Genomic DNA, 16359 nt, shown 5'->3' with positions numbered 1-16359 from the left:
ATCAAAATCATTAACCAAGCTTACCGTATTAAATTTAAAATGAAAACACTAACGATTGAAACACTTTATTTTTTCGACCCAATATTTCAAAAATACTGTTTCATATAGTTTTAATCTAAATTCCATGATAAATGTTTTCCTGCATGTAGATGTTTCGATGCAGTAATCATCTCATTTATACAGATTCAATGTGATTAGACGAAGATTTACTTACGGTATTGCTGGAATAATTGTATTCTACTCACTTTAACAAATTTTATTCGGCCAAGACATTTTAGATTTGTTTTGAAACTTGTTATGATAAAACAATGAAATGTCATGAAGATAATTCTCCTCTTTTTTAAGTTCTTAAGGTGATTATTTTTTTTTTTTTGGTGCTCAAACAATTTCGATCTAAGCTAGGCTAGTAATTTTAATGTTTGATGGCCTTGAACTATATATTTGAACTTTAACTGCAATAAGAAGTCTTGGTTTTATTTATATTAAAAAGAAATAAACCGTATTTAACAATTAGCATACATATTCGATTCAATATATTTTTTTCTGAAAAGGAAAAAAAAGTGCTGTCTCAATTTAATTTAACAGACAAATATAAAGATAAAATAAGATTTGCACAAATCTGTTCTATGATCGGGTTGTTGTCTCTATGACACATTCCCCATTTCCATTCTCAATTTTATTTTTTACAGAGTTTGTCTTTAGTGCCGTGTGGAGACAGTAGAGTGCCTCCCCGTGCTTCAGGTTTATGCTCTTATAATATACTAGATTATGGAGTGTGTGTCCGAGCGAGAACTTCTCTAGTTCATTACTTTAGGAATATGTATCAAAAAGTAGTATTTCAATATTCAGCCCCATTCTATTATTTAGTCAGGCGTCAGTCGCTACCCTGATATACCCTTTCTTTTTCGGGTAATTAATACGGATAGCGTTTGACATCTTTAGCCGAACAGATTTATCATTTTTACATAATTTAATTCATTGTATGCTGGTTCATATTCTGGACGCCAGTCTTTGCTCCTTTCTAATATAATTCACAAACAAAAAACAAATATGAAGCTTAGAAATGGAAAAATATTAAATACTAAACTCGTTCAAAGGGTATCTACACGTCTCAATCTTCAAAATCGCTTATCTAAAAATACTACCATCGCTAACTTTTTTAACAATAAAAATCGTGGTTACCCTTCTATCGATAAGTGTCATGCCAAAAATGACTTACATGTCCCCGTCTTTCCACCAACTATACGGTAAGGTCCACGTTTAATGGTCGCACATTTTCTTTAAATTTTGAAACTGATATAACTTGAAAAACAAACAGTATTATTTATTTACTCACATGAAACAAACCGGGATGCGGTTTTCAGTACGTAGGTGAAACTGGACGATATTTATCTAAACGCACTCAAGAACATCTGTATCGTTTTAAAAGACCCAATAAATTCAAAAGTATCATTTATCAACACCTTAAGAAGCACAATCATCCCATTAAATATTTAGCAGTTCAACCTTTAGAAGTAGTAAATAAGCAGCCTGGTGAATCTCATTCAAAGTTTGTACGATCACGGAAAATAATTGAATTAAATTGGATTAAAAAATTACAGACAGTCTACCCTCTCGGTCTTAATGATAATATCATGGGGATTGGTAATATATCAAGAACCAATTCTGTTAACATTTTGGATATAGTTTATAAAACTGTTCGTAAAAACCGTTTCATGGTCGTAGAAAAAATCGCAATCAAAGAAAATTTCGGACCTAATTTCTATTTCAAAAAACAACGGCAGACATTATCTGTTAACAAAGCTCTGTTCATTACCGGTTAATAAGTTAAATAAAATTTTAGAGGATTGCAACACAATTTCATATAGCAGTCCTAAGTATGAAATCGTTCAAATTATAATGGCATATTGTTATTCTAAACTGTTTCCCAAAATTGATCGCCCTGAAGATCATAAAAAACAGTTTATTAAAATAAAGTATGTCAATAAAGGTTTTGATTTTGTAAATATTGCCGGTATTTTTAACGACCATTCTGTTAAAGAACAAATTCCGGGATATTTTGATAATACTGAGCTCCCTCTTATTTGTTATATTTACAAGAAATCTACCCGGAAATTTGTGTTTAATTATAGCCAATTGTGTAAAGATGTTAATATCAGTGAAAATACACCTACTTCATGTAATTGCAGTAATTCCGAATACATTTATGGACCCATTTCCCATGTTATAACAGGAGATCTTAACATCGTTAAAGACCGAGAGTTAAAATCATTCCTCAGTAAAGGACCTAAATATCGTCCCCCGTCAATTATTAATTGGAATGAGTGTCGTAATATCATCCACGACTCACTCCATACTTACTGTTTGAAATGGATAAAACGGGAAAAAGCTGACAAAAAATCTTTAGACTCTTTTTTTAATTCAGTAATGAACATAGTTGATATACGTATTCAACATTTTAAAGAACATTTTACTCTTAACAATAACCACAATAAGCCTATTTCTCGTATCAAACATAAACTAAAAGAACTAGCCAAGAAATTTGTTTTTGTCCCGGCCGATAAAGCTGCTAATAATATTATTATTGTTTGACGTAAATTTTACATTGAGGTTCTGAAAAAAGAAATCACCAATTCATCAACATTTCAACTGACTCCATTTTCAGAAAACGACATCTGTAACAAACATAAACTTTTAGCTACCGCTTTGCAAGCAGAACCAAATACAATGAAAGTCCCAACTATGTATTGGCTTCCGAAGCTACACAAAACACCTTACAAATATAAATTCATTTCGTCTTCAAGCCATTGTTCCACTACTAAATTGTCTATTCTTCTTACCAGTACACTTGGCACAATCAAAAACCTGATAATAAATTGTTCAAATAAGGCCTTTGGAAGTACTTGATAAATTGTATGCATATATTGGTGATTTTGAATCTGTTCAAAGTTTTGATTTTTCTACCCTATATACCACATTGCCTCACATTCTCATTAAGAAAAAATTCACACACCTAATTAAATGAGCATTTAAAAAGTCAGAATGTGAATATGTATGTTCAAACTCTTTTAGGTCATTTTTTAGTAGCAATAAACAAAAAAACTATGTCAATTGGACATGCTTTGATACTATATATGCCCTTGAATTTTTACTAGATAACATTTTTGTTCGCTTTGGAGATTCCGTATATCGTCAGGTTATCGGAATTCCAATGGAGACTAACTGTGCACCACTTATTGCGGACCTTTTTTTGTATCGCTATGAGTTACAATTTATGAAAAAAATCAGCAAAGACCCATCGAAACAACATCTGATACACAAATTTAATAATACTTTTAGATATTTGGATGATATTTTGGCTCTCAATAATGACGACTTCAGTATGTATACTAAAGAAATTTATCCTATTGAACTTACTTTAAATAAAGCTAATACTAACAATGACCACTGCCCTTTCCTCGATCTTGATATCTATATCATTAACGGAAAGCTTAATACTAAAATATATGATAAAAGAGATGATTTTTCATTTCCTATCGTTAATTATCCATTTTTAGATGGTGACGTTCCCTTGTCACCATCTTACGGTGTTTATATATCTCAACTTGTACGATTCGCTCGTGTATGTAACAATGTTTTAGATTTTAATGAGAGAAATTTATGTATTACTGAAAAATTATTACACCAGGGTTTTCGATATCACAAACTAGTCAAAACATTTACTAAATTTTATCATCGGTATAAGGACATCATTCGTAAATATAGCTCAACATGCAGACTTCTTATACGTTCAGGTATTTCACATCCAATTTTTTATGGAAATATTCTTTATAAAGCACAAAAATGTCAGTATTCACCTCTGAAGCTAACAAAACCTTTAAATAGACTTATTAAGAAGGGATATAGTTACGATACTGTTGTCAGGTCATTAAAGATTGCATATTTTGGCGTTAATATTGATTCACTTATAGGGTCTTTGCATCGGCACTAAACACATTTATTTAAAAACCAGTTGTTGGCATGACACGGGTTATGTTCTTCTCATATATGTTATGATGGTATGATACTAAACCCCTAACGGGAAGGATTGTGCCTGATATTCATATGATGAAGACATAATCTTTCAATCAGTTTAATTGAAGTCTGGAGCTGGCATGTCAGTTAACTGCTAGTAGTCTGTTGTTATTTATGTATTATTGTCATTTTGTTTATTTTCTTTGGTTACATCTTCTTACATCAGACTCGGACTTCTCTTGAACTGAATTTTAATGTGCGTATTGTTATGCGTTTACTTTTCTACATTGGCTAGAGGTATAGGGGGAGAGTTGAGATCTCATAAACATGTTTTACCCTGCCGCATTTTTGCGCCTGTCCCAAGTCAGGAGCCTCTAGCCTTTGTTAGTCTTGTATTATTTTTAATTTTAGTTTCTTGTGTACAATTTGGAGTTTAGTATGGCGTTCATTATCACTGAACTAGTATATATATTTGTTTAGGGGCCAGGTGAAGGACGCCTTTGGGTGCGGGAATTTCTCGCTGCATTGAAGACCTGTTGGTGACCTTCTGCTGTTGTCTGTTCTATGGTCGGGTTGTTGTCTCTTTGACACATTCCCCATTTCCATTCTCAATTTTATTTGTGTGTCAAAAAGTAAAATAATAAAAATACCGAACTCCAAGGTTAAATCAAAACGGAAAGTTCCTTATCAAATGGCAAAATCAAAAGCTCAAACACATTAAACGAATGGAAAACAACTGTCAAGTTTCTTCTTAGATATCTTCAATATTTGTTTCAATGTACACGTCATATAATCTATGAGCATAATTGACATCATTTAATTGAGGTATGTCAGTGGACTTTTAAAGGCCGTACGGTGACCTATAGTTGCTTACTTTTACGTCATTTGGTTTCTGGCGGAGAGTGGTCTCATTGGCAATCATGCCATATCTTCACATAAGGAAGGTTAATGACTGATACTGGATTTTTCTATAATAATACCACTACGATTTGACAGATAACATTGTACATGTCTTATCATCACTTGCAACATTTTTTGTTCAGTGAGATCATGAAAATTTGTTGATGTAGCAACTATAGGTCACAACATGGCCTTGACAATGTGCGAAACCTATATCGTATAGAAAGCTATAACAAGATCCGACATGACAAACTGTGAAAGAATTAAAAAGAAGAAAAAAAAACAACGGCCTGATTTATTCTGATAAGCGAGAAACAAAAATGAGAGACATCAACCAAAGACAAAAATCGAATTACAGGCTTCTGACATACTAGTATATAGGACTCTCAACCGCGATGCTACCCAGAAACACGATGGTCACGCTGAAACGTGATTGTTTGACGCTTAATAGCGATTTTTTTATCACGACTTCGTCTTCAATCGATAAACTTCTTTCAGGTCGATATATCATTGTATCGACCTCATACAAAGGTTATAATTGTTTAATATCGCTATTGATGTTTCAATAGCTTGAGGTCGAAACCCGCTAAAGAAACAATAAAAATTGACGATTGAAATAATGCGGTGAAGAATCAACGCTTATCTATTGCATCTCTGTCATTTAAGTCACAAAGTAAATTACTCGACAAAAATAGTCTACATCAACAGAACGCAAAAATGTACAAAACCAAGATTTTCAGCAATCAGCAATCTTTTAACTTTTTTCTTCAAATCCGATGAAAATAGTATGAAATTTTACATTTACAAACTAACATATATTAAAAATACCTGCAGTTGAAAGGTCCATCTTCAGATATTAAAAAGTTGTTGGTAAAAAGAAATTAGGAAGGGAACAATGAATGTGGTGTGAAGTAATTACATCTGTGTTAGATTTTGTGATGACGAACAATCTTAAAAAATTGGTGAATTCCATGATTTTTGGATTCCTCGTTCAAACGGAAGAAGAATGAATTAAATAAGAATTATATATAAATTAGATTTACAGTTATATTTGATATGAAGTCATTATATCATATTTTGTGCTATTTCAAAATGAACCCAATGTGTAAAACCAGCGATATGTTGAAATGGATAAAATGTTAAAATTTGATATTGTTGATATGAAAAAAAAATATATATTTTTATATTTGAAGCTTGAAACCCGATTTGTTAAAAAAAATAATTGTTTTATGTTTAAATATAAGAGACAGACTTTAGTAACGGATAGACAGGAAGACACACGATAAGAAACACAAAGACAATATTCTTTCAACATAAAGTGAGGTCTTTTATATGCAAACCAAAAGAATGTCTTCTTTGACTTTAAAGTGCATAGTGTTTGTATGCTTATTTGAAAATAGATTTTATTCTAATTATTGTAGACGTCATTGTCGACATGTTAAAGCATCATGCAGTTAAAAGGACGTATGTAGTCATTATCAGGTTTTCTGCATATTGATACTGTTAAAAATCAAAGATACTTAAAACAACTCGAACTGTTTAAAGTTCTTAATATTCCATCGATCTAGATTAAAGTAGATCCTAATGATTAGTTAAAACCTCCCACATATTCATGTAACTCCCGGGATTTAGTCTTTGTAACAATTCTATAAGAATCGGTGCGATTTGGAGCTTGGCATATGTCTATTGAAAACCATATGTTGACATGTAGAAGTTGCTTAAGTTTTTCTTTGATGAGATGGTTATTGTCTCATTGAAGTCAACACTAGGCATTATTTCGTTCATAATCCAGGTTTATAGTGTATAAAAATAAAAGAAGAAACATATAAAAACACTCGTGCATTAATATTTATTGTGTCAATCTTCAGAGGGAACACTCTGCCAAGTATTCAGTGTTTCGCCACTGTCTATAATTTAGACACAATCAGAAGATACCAAAGTACCAAAGGGACATTCAAACCCATAACGTATAAGCTCAAGCTTAGGTAAATCGCAGCAGAAAGATTTTGTAAGTTTTGCAAAAATAAGGTTGCTATTTAATTTTAAAAGTTTTTTTTTTTATTCTTTTAAACAATTTTTGATTTTTAATATATCTACTGAAATTCTAAAATAGCTTTCCTTCTTTGGCACACAGCGTTTCAATTGAAGCTCGATCTAGAGAAGACTTCAAAATTAGAGGCGAAAGATACTAATAAGCCAAAAACAAACTGACAATGCCATGGCGAAAATGAAAAACGTTCAAAAAGCAAATATTTCTATTATTTTAAAAAAAAAGTATATTTAAAATAAAACGTCAAACGTGAATAGATTATTAATGCGTTTAAGAAAAGCATCGCCCAAAAGTCTAAGTTGATGAAATTAAGGTGTACGGAAAAATATGAACACATCTTTGGAGTCAAATTACCGGAATGAATAAATGCATATTATTATTTCGTCAATTTAAATTATAAATTATCAACTATCATGCGTCGAAAGCGCTTTTCTTGATTTACCTTCACCAGGAACGCTCAAAGCCGAATATTTGAAAGCCAAGGATGTATAAGAACCGAAACAGTTGAAGAGATATATGACAAAAAAGGAGATAGAAAAATAACCAAATCCATCTAAAGTCAACTTTGCCTGATGGAGTTAAAAACTTAGTTGAAACACCAAACCTAGATTTATAAACATATTCAAAGTCACTGATATAATTCTTTTAATCTTATAAAACATCCGTAATATCTTGCTTTTATCTGTATGTTGTTATTTTGGAATTTCCGCTATTAAAAGTCCGATCGTGTAGGTAACATGTTCATGTATAAGTCTCTTGAATCATACCAGTATACTGATATTCTTAATACAATGTACAAAATGTCCTACCAGCCTTACTTATCATATACATAGAAGTTTCAATCAATTAATCCTTATTTTGACTTTTCTTTTCTAGGCATAATCTTTAAGCTTTGATGATATAATATTTGGATATAAATAGAACGATAGTAGCGTATCGATGTTCAAATCTCGTAATTCGACAAGGAAGAAACAAATCAAAGTTGCCAACAGAAACAGAGGGAAGTGCATGAATTCCAAAAGGAGCGAGACCAGTTGTCATTTGTCATCAGTGTAAGCGTCACCTGCTATGTATGGATCACCCGCCATGCGAATTCACACTCAGTAAAAATGTCACAATCGGGAAAAGGACACAATCTGTAAAAAACACATCATGGTATCTAAAGATTTAAGACCGCGAAAACGTGTCGGTAGTGAGTTGTTGATATATCAACAAATCGTATCGGTTGACCAATTCATGATAGTGACCATAAAACTTATGTAGTGTCGATTTCAGTCGTTCTTTCTCATTACTCTCCTGGAGCCGATTTTGTGTAAGAAAAACAGCCCTGTTCGTGAACATGCATGAACGTTACGTATTAACTGAGATTAGAAAGTTGAAATCATTACGTGTGTCATAGATTCTAGTTTGAAGTCGTCCATTTATATATGACATATACCAGTTTCTTCATATTATAATTCTTACACAGTAAACATGATCACCGACGAATGAAATCAATATTGCACATTCCTTAAGGTCCAAATTTAAAAGGTATAATTCAAGTTTTAATCTGCATTGCATAAAAGTACCTTACAGATAAAATGTATTTTAAAACTCGCTATGTTCCATGAACAATATAGTAAAAATCTATATATAATTTTGTATAGTTCACATCTTGAAGTGATGTCGCATTGTACTATGACACATCACCAAACTAATAGCACTTAAATAGGAAACTTTATAAGGTAAACTTGGACACGCAAACCTAAACGGTTGCAACAAAAACAAAAACGTTGACAAATTATTTTTTTTTTGTTATTGATGCAATTTTGAAAATAACATTAATGAATTTGAAAGAGCTATACAAACTTGATTTATATAAATATTTATTCATTTCATATGTTTAATTAAAAAGAAACACACATACATATTTTTTTTACATATATGTTTAGTTGTATGAACATATATTTCCTACTATACACATACATTACTTTTTGTTTAATATAAACATTTTATACACTTCATCCTTACAAGTATATAGTCGTGGTTTTGAATGATCTTTCAGTTTTATTTAAAAAAAATTAAACCTTTCCGAAACAAACTTGAAAGCTCTAGCTTAAGTTCTCTTTAAGCAAAAAAACTTTTTCCGTTTCATTGGCTTGTAGACTTTCTGTACTACGTCTCCATTTATTTACATTCGCAAATAATTATTCATTTTCATTGCTGTATTCGTATCTTTTTCCATTTTTACCTTCAGTTTTCTCCAAAATATCAGCAATGTTATAATGGGCATTCTTTTCTGCATACATAAGAGCTGTCCATCCATATATATCATATTTGCTAACATCACAATAATTGTCGATCAGGAATCTAACAAAAGACTCTCGATCACATTCCACTATACTCCTTTTTCTTGTTCTCCGATGGTGTTTACATGTTTCTATTAATGGCGTGCTACCAAAGTAGTTAATGCAGTCTACTCCTGTACCTTTTGAAATGAGATCTGCAGCCAGCTGAAATCTTTCTCGTCGTATAGCTCGAAATAAAGTGCCAATTCTGTCATTTTCGTTGTCCTTACTACATCCTGTTCCCATTTCACACGGCTTAAAAGTAATATAAGTATCAAAGTATCTCTTCCTTAACTTTGTGGTTCGAATCGTGATAAAATATTTATATACAAATTAATGAATACGTCATTGCTGATACTAGGGACGATGTTCATATCACGCATAGAACTTTTGACACAAAATTAACTGTTATTAACGTATTGGGTAGGTTGACAATATGGAGGAATCAAAAGATCTTGACATTTGAGAGGACAAGTGTGAGGTCTGTTTAATACCAACTGGTTGATACCATGTGATGTTTGGCTGTTAGAACCAAAGGATGCCATTCTTCATGAAGTCAGTATTTATGATATTACATACAATTAAATTGAATTTTAGAAGATGGATTTCATATTTTGACAAAAACTTATACTGTTCAATTAAAGAAGGTTTATTGCCTATTCTTTTAGGTCCATTTTAGTTGTGAGTGTCCGTATGAATACATACAAAATTGCCCTGGACGAATGGCATTGACCAATAAAGGAACTTGATTTGGGTATGCAACGGGGATAATATGGCAAAATAAACAGATCAAATAAATAATCTGGCATAAATAAGCGTTTAAATACTTCACATGAAAGAACTTCTACAAATTATGAGTAATAAAAATTCACACAATTTAAGCTTAAAAAACACAGTTGCAACATGAGCATTTTGGTTATATAATACACTCTATGAAAAAATGAAAGCCATCATAAGCCCCTATTGGTCTTTCATGAAAGAACCCTTTAATTTATTGTTTGTATCTGGGTTATTCTTCTTGACTGCATTGGGAAAACTGGTGAGTCCAGAACAATACTTTATGAACTACGCTTATCCCGCTTATTAAAAGAAATTTGAAACAATAGTAATACGATTTAAAAAAAATCTTGTTTTTTGAATTATATACGCTTACCTGCTTACTAAAAGAAATTTGAAACAATAATAATACGATTTAAAAAAAAATCTTGTTTTTTTAAATAAATATGCGCTTGGTTTTCGAAATGTTCATGGTCATGCATATTGCTATATTTGTCAAGATGTCATGAATATGCATGAACTAATTTTTTAGTGGACGTTGAACAAGCAACAGTAAATCAAGCCATTAACTTATTTCATTGGAAGCTTTCTGTACTGATGCAAAAGTGGAAAAAGTATGTGCATCCAAAAATCTTTTAAATTCTTTCCATATACAAAATTTTCAGACCGTTCTTTTAAATATCTGCATCACACAACTTTTGAAACTAATTTGATACACACCTCCTGTGGCTTTTCGTTAATATCGATGCTATATAAAAAGGAAAATAAGAACATTTAATTAAACGTACGTCTGTTTTATGATTTTTTTATTTCAGTTTAGGGTTAACTTGAAAGTGTGTATACGAACTGTAAATCAAATACGTCCCAAGGAAAACCTAAGAAACTTTGAAAAGTTCCATTTAGAGGCCAATTATTATTTCATTTCTTTCCAACTTAAAGATAAAGAGATGTGGATAAAGTATGAAACAATCTTAGAGAGATATCCAATGACCAGATTTAAGCTAAAAGCAATTCAGGCAGACAGCAACCAAGATAAACCACTGAATTACAGGCACATATATAATGTGGTGTGAAACATGTGTATGAGCGCTCAACAATCCCCGAACCTTGCTTATTAAATTTGATTGTAAAATTATAAGGCAACGACCAAATTATCGTTCTCTTTTCAAAACAAGTATATATTTTATTAAAGAAAAATGATTTTGTTCCATACACGTACTCGGAAACGTCCTTTGCACTACAGAGTATACAATATATTAAAACTATTCATTTATGGCAGTCTCACAAAGCTTTCTTAAATTGTCCGTTTATAAATTTGGAAATTATTAAGAAACTAAGGTTTCACCTCCCTAAGGTTAAGTTGACTTAGATGGATTTTGCTATTAAATTTATGTTCTTTCGGTCATATAACTCTTAAACTGTTTCGGTTCTTATACAACCTTGGCTTTCGAATATTCGGCTTTGAGTGTTTATGGTGAGGTAAATCAAGAAAATTGATACGAACGCATGAAATTTATGAGTTGTTGTTTTAAATTTTTTTTCACCTTTGAATCTTAATAAAAAGTCCAATGGCCGATGATTTGGCCCTACAAGTAATTTTGTTGCAATATTTACTATAATCACGGAACCATGATTTTGATTTATTTAACCTGACACTTCATTTGAACTTTGGTGGATAGTTGTCTCATTGGCAATCATACAATATTTCCTTATTTTTATATAAATATTTTGTTGAAATTGCGTTTTGATATCACGTCTGCTTAATATAAAATTTTGATAACTAAAGGACTTATTTTTTACTATTCCAGTGGCTAAACTGATGAAGGAGAACAATTGAAAATTCACTCTTCTTATGATAGAGTCGAGAAAATCAATAGTAAAACAATGCCGGTGACGGTACTGATCAGAAGTTATTCTAAAAAACAATCGTACACTTTAAAGAATTTTGTTGTTAAACTGTGTTATTAGAAAAATATACACAAAGACACGATGTTTTATGTTCATTATTTACAGAGATAATTGCATTAAAAGCTTGTGAAACTGAAATTTAAAAAAATTAAATCTTTGATGCAAATTGATAAAAAAAATCTAAAGATCTTTCAGATCAAATTTTTTCGGAGTGTTCCACATAGTCCTTAGCATGTTTCAATTTTCCAAAATATACTTATTTTTCACATTTCAAGTTTTCGAGTACAACAGTCTGCTCTTTTCACGTGAACTTTCAATATAAAAATATTGTCTTTTTGTGAATATAACAATTTAAAAGTCATGTTTGTGCAGGTTGGAAAATTAAAGATAACTATTTTTATAAAGTAGGTTATCGGTTAAAAGATTTTCTTTTATTTTTTTATTTGATTTTACGAAAAGGTCGTCTCGATTCCTGAACATATATTTGCGGTCTTCTCTATTTATTCAATTCAATGTTTACATCAGGGGCGTGTTTTTTGTTCTTCGGTAGTGAGCCAGAAGAGGTCCATTTCTGTTTTTTTTGCATTGGAAAGATCTTCAGGGGAGGGGGAGGGTGCAGGAGGATTTTTTACGGATTTATTATTCATTTTAATCTGCCGCTAATCATGCCTATTTTTTCAACTCTTGCCTGGCCATCATATTCATATCTAAAATCCTCTTGTCCCCCACCCCACTACAAAAAAAAATATATTAAATGTTTAAATCCTTATTTAACAAAAGTTTGAATTGATTGATTGTTGGTTTTGCACTTATTGTATAATTACTCAAGGCCAAAACAGAGCACACGATTACAGTCATGTCTACCGACAGAATTGACGTATCTTAATTATCTAATAAATCATCGTAAACTTCATTTATGTCACCCAACATAGAAAAAAAATCTGCTATATTCCTACGGCAAATTGAATTTTTGGTCTATTGCTTCTTCTACAGAATATCTTCAGAAGAGGTCTAGATTCATTTTTTGGACTCTTCACCAGAAGACATTCTGGAGATGTACATAAGAGACCAATAAAACACGCCACAGGATAAATTCCGTTTGAATTTGCTTAGTAACTTAATTTCAAAAGTGTTTTAAATCTTTGCTGCATATCAATCGATCCTATTGGAATTTTTCCACTGAACTTCTCTGATCTAACGGCATACATGTACGGATAATTGGCGTGTTCCAGAGAGGTATACAGCCAGTAGAAAAATATATTGAAGTTGGTACTCTAGGATTTTTTTCGCATAGCAACATTTTAAACCAATTTTTCACAAATCTCCTATAACCTGCTGTACTCGTCGTTCGGTATTTACGGAGAGAAATGATAATGAACATTTTGTTTTTATTTCAATCTTATATTAGTGTAACTCTTTACCAGAACGTTATCTTGTATACTTATTATTAATAGCGTCCTTGCTAAAACGAGACAAACATTGAACGAACCAAGATTTATGTGTTGACAGGGGAGGTAATATTTTGTCACTTGATTTCCTACTGAGTTGTATTCTCTTGTTAAGTAACATTGTTATATCATATCACCATTCTTGATGTTAAGCCCCAAATAATGAACCAAGCATGTCATCTTCTTTGTCGTTCCATAATTCAGTTCCCATTTTACAAGGGTAACATGAAAAGAAATATCAATTTCAAAGTAGATGCTGCTTCACTTTTAAGTTAATCGTTACAGTTGTTTGAATCGTAATAAAACTTAATTATTAAACTATATCATAGACGACTGGTGTTATTCATTGACAAACACTAAGTTTTTACAGTTTAAGCACTTCACTTTGACGAAATGCTATAAATTAAGGGTTTAAATCATGCTTAATAAAAAGTCTGCAACAATTTACACCAGAAAAAAATAACAGCTGCAACTGGCTGCAAAATGAGCTTGTTAACTATTCAATGTCATCTACCATAAGCCATGATAAGCAACCTCTTGATGTAACATAAATACTCTGCTTAATTTCAAGCTGTTACATACCAGTAAAGGCGTCTGATCTGTAATTTTACCCACTGTGACATATTCCTGAGTGTGATATTTTGACTGAATATGAATTTGCATGGCGGGTGAAACATGGATTGTAATGGACTCTTTTGACGCTTTAGACGCACCCTTGTCGATTTAGTTCGATTACCTTAGTTTTTGTTTGTCACCTTGAATTGGTTCCTCTTAAATGAGTCACGAGATTTTAACATCGGTAAACTACTTTGGCCTTAATTAATTCTGTGGGTTATTCTTCTTGAATGCAACGGGATAATAACATTAACGGTACCAATTGTAATACAACAATGCGCACTTTGACAATTGATGTCTCTTTAGTAATGCCGGAGGACAAAATATTTGAAAGTCTAAAACCTAATCCAAACGTTGAAAATGCAGATCAAAGGCAATTACAAAATGTAAAGATATACTCGGACAAGGATTCACAGCTGTGCACCAGGAACATACAGTCCTTAATTTAAAATAATTTCAAAATTTGATAACAGCAAATTTAAATAAAATGATATTCGTGTTGTTATGGATTGCGAGATAACAGAGAACCCAATCAAGCTAACAAACAAAAACTCAGGGAATTGCATGAACTCTATAAGGAGCGAGAACAGGTGCGTAACCAAGATACGCATCTCCTACTATCCATCCATAACTAGTGATTCGAAAACTGTACTTTGTTTACTTCGCTTACCCCCTGCCAATTAAAAACTAGCTAGAATCAACAATTATACAATTAACAATGTATCCTGTTATTTGAAGTAGATATGCAATTTTGTTCGAAATATTCATATGCATATTTTTTTACTTTTCTTATCCATTTAGAAAACTGCATTGGATATATCTTATACTGATTAAAACTTTCAATACACGAATTTCCAAAGTGTTTCCCGTAGTTTATGCGATGACAAAAATTCCCGAATTGATATCTATATTAAACATCTACATTTTACGAGCAAATAGTCACAGAAACTTACAATCTAAAGATATTGTCATTCTGTTAAACTCGGTGTGCCGGTTTGAAAAAAATCAGTTCAAGTTTAAAAATAAAAATTTAATACTTTTACAAATTTATGTTCATTTAAAAGGTTTTATTTTATCAATTATTTGGTTGTCTCAATTTTTGCAAATACTAGTATATATGCTGTGTTTTTAACTTATTCAACTTATACACATTGAATGCTTTTATCCGATTAAATTTCGTTTATTATGACTTGTAATAGATAACTGTCTCAATTATAGATCGATTTTCCCGATTTTTGGTCTTGAGTTGATGATCCAGCTTTATACAATGTTTATATATCTAATGAAAATGAGAGAGATTCGATGACGTATATTTTCATTGGAAAAATAAAATTGAAGATGGTACAATAGGAATTTGGTCGCATTGCAACGTTTCAAAATATTTTTAAAAAAACCTCCTGTAGCGTGATGTCCTGATCGTTTTTATATTACGAGGAAAATGAGAACATTTTACCGTACCTCTGTTTTGTTGTAGTTTGTTTTCGTTTTATTATTAACAAGAACATTATCTTTCGAACAAAACAACACAAATGTCCCGAGAAGAACCCATGAAACGTTGAAGAGTTCTGTTTTCCAAAGGCCGAAAATGTATGACACTACTTATCTGACTTATTGATAATGAGAACTAAGATCGAACAAATTTCTAACTTGCCTTTTAAAGTGATAGTTACACTCTACCTCATTCATACAAATTTCAGTTTAAAATTGGTTTACTAGTATCTACTCCTTTACCCTAACTAAAGCACATATCCTGTCATTTGCTGTGTTTAATTTAAAGTCGTGTTCCCATTTCGAAAGCGTATCAATAAAGTATATTAAGCATGAATGAAACCAGTATAGATATAAATACCGAACTCCAAGATGATTCAAAAAGGGTGAATTCCATGAAATAAAAAAAGCCTCGACTAAACAAAACAACGGAGCGAGTGGAAAACAGCTGTCAAAATCCTGACTTTATAAAGGCATTTTCTGAAGAAAATAGTGAGTTAAACCTGGTTTTTTAGATATCTCAACCTCACACATGTGTGACAGTTGTTTATAGCTCCGTTATATTGACACAATTGGGTGAGCAACCCAAACAGACATAATTGGTTAGCGTGACAATGATTGGGATCCAGCAGCCAAAACTGTGCAAACATACAAAACAACTGACTAAAAAAATTTAAAAAAAACATACAAATAAATCTGACAAAGACGCCAACAAGAAGATTTTGAAGTAGATAGTACATAAGCACTTTCCCGATTAAGTACAAATTAAGTAAAATATAAATATAAGAGTATCGAAAAAGAATCCAATACTAGAAAAGCTCATGCGTCCGAT

Source organism: Mytilus californianus, unplaced genomic scaffold (assembly GCF_021869535.1).
Source record: "Mytilus californianus isolate M0D057914Y unplaced genomic scaffold, xbMytCali1.0.p SCAF_2, whole genome shotgun sequence".
Classification (NCBI taxonomy): domain Eukaryota; kingdom Metazoa; phylum Mollusca; class Bivalvia; order Mytilida; family Mytilidae; genus Mytilus; species Mytilus californianus.
Note: the sequence above shows the minus strand (reverse complement) of the source record.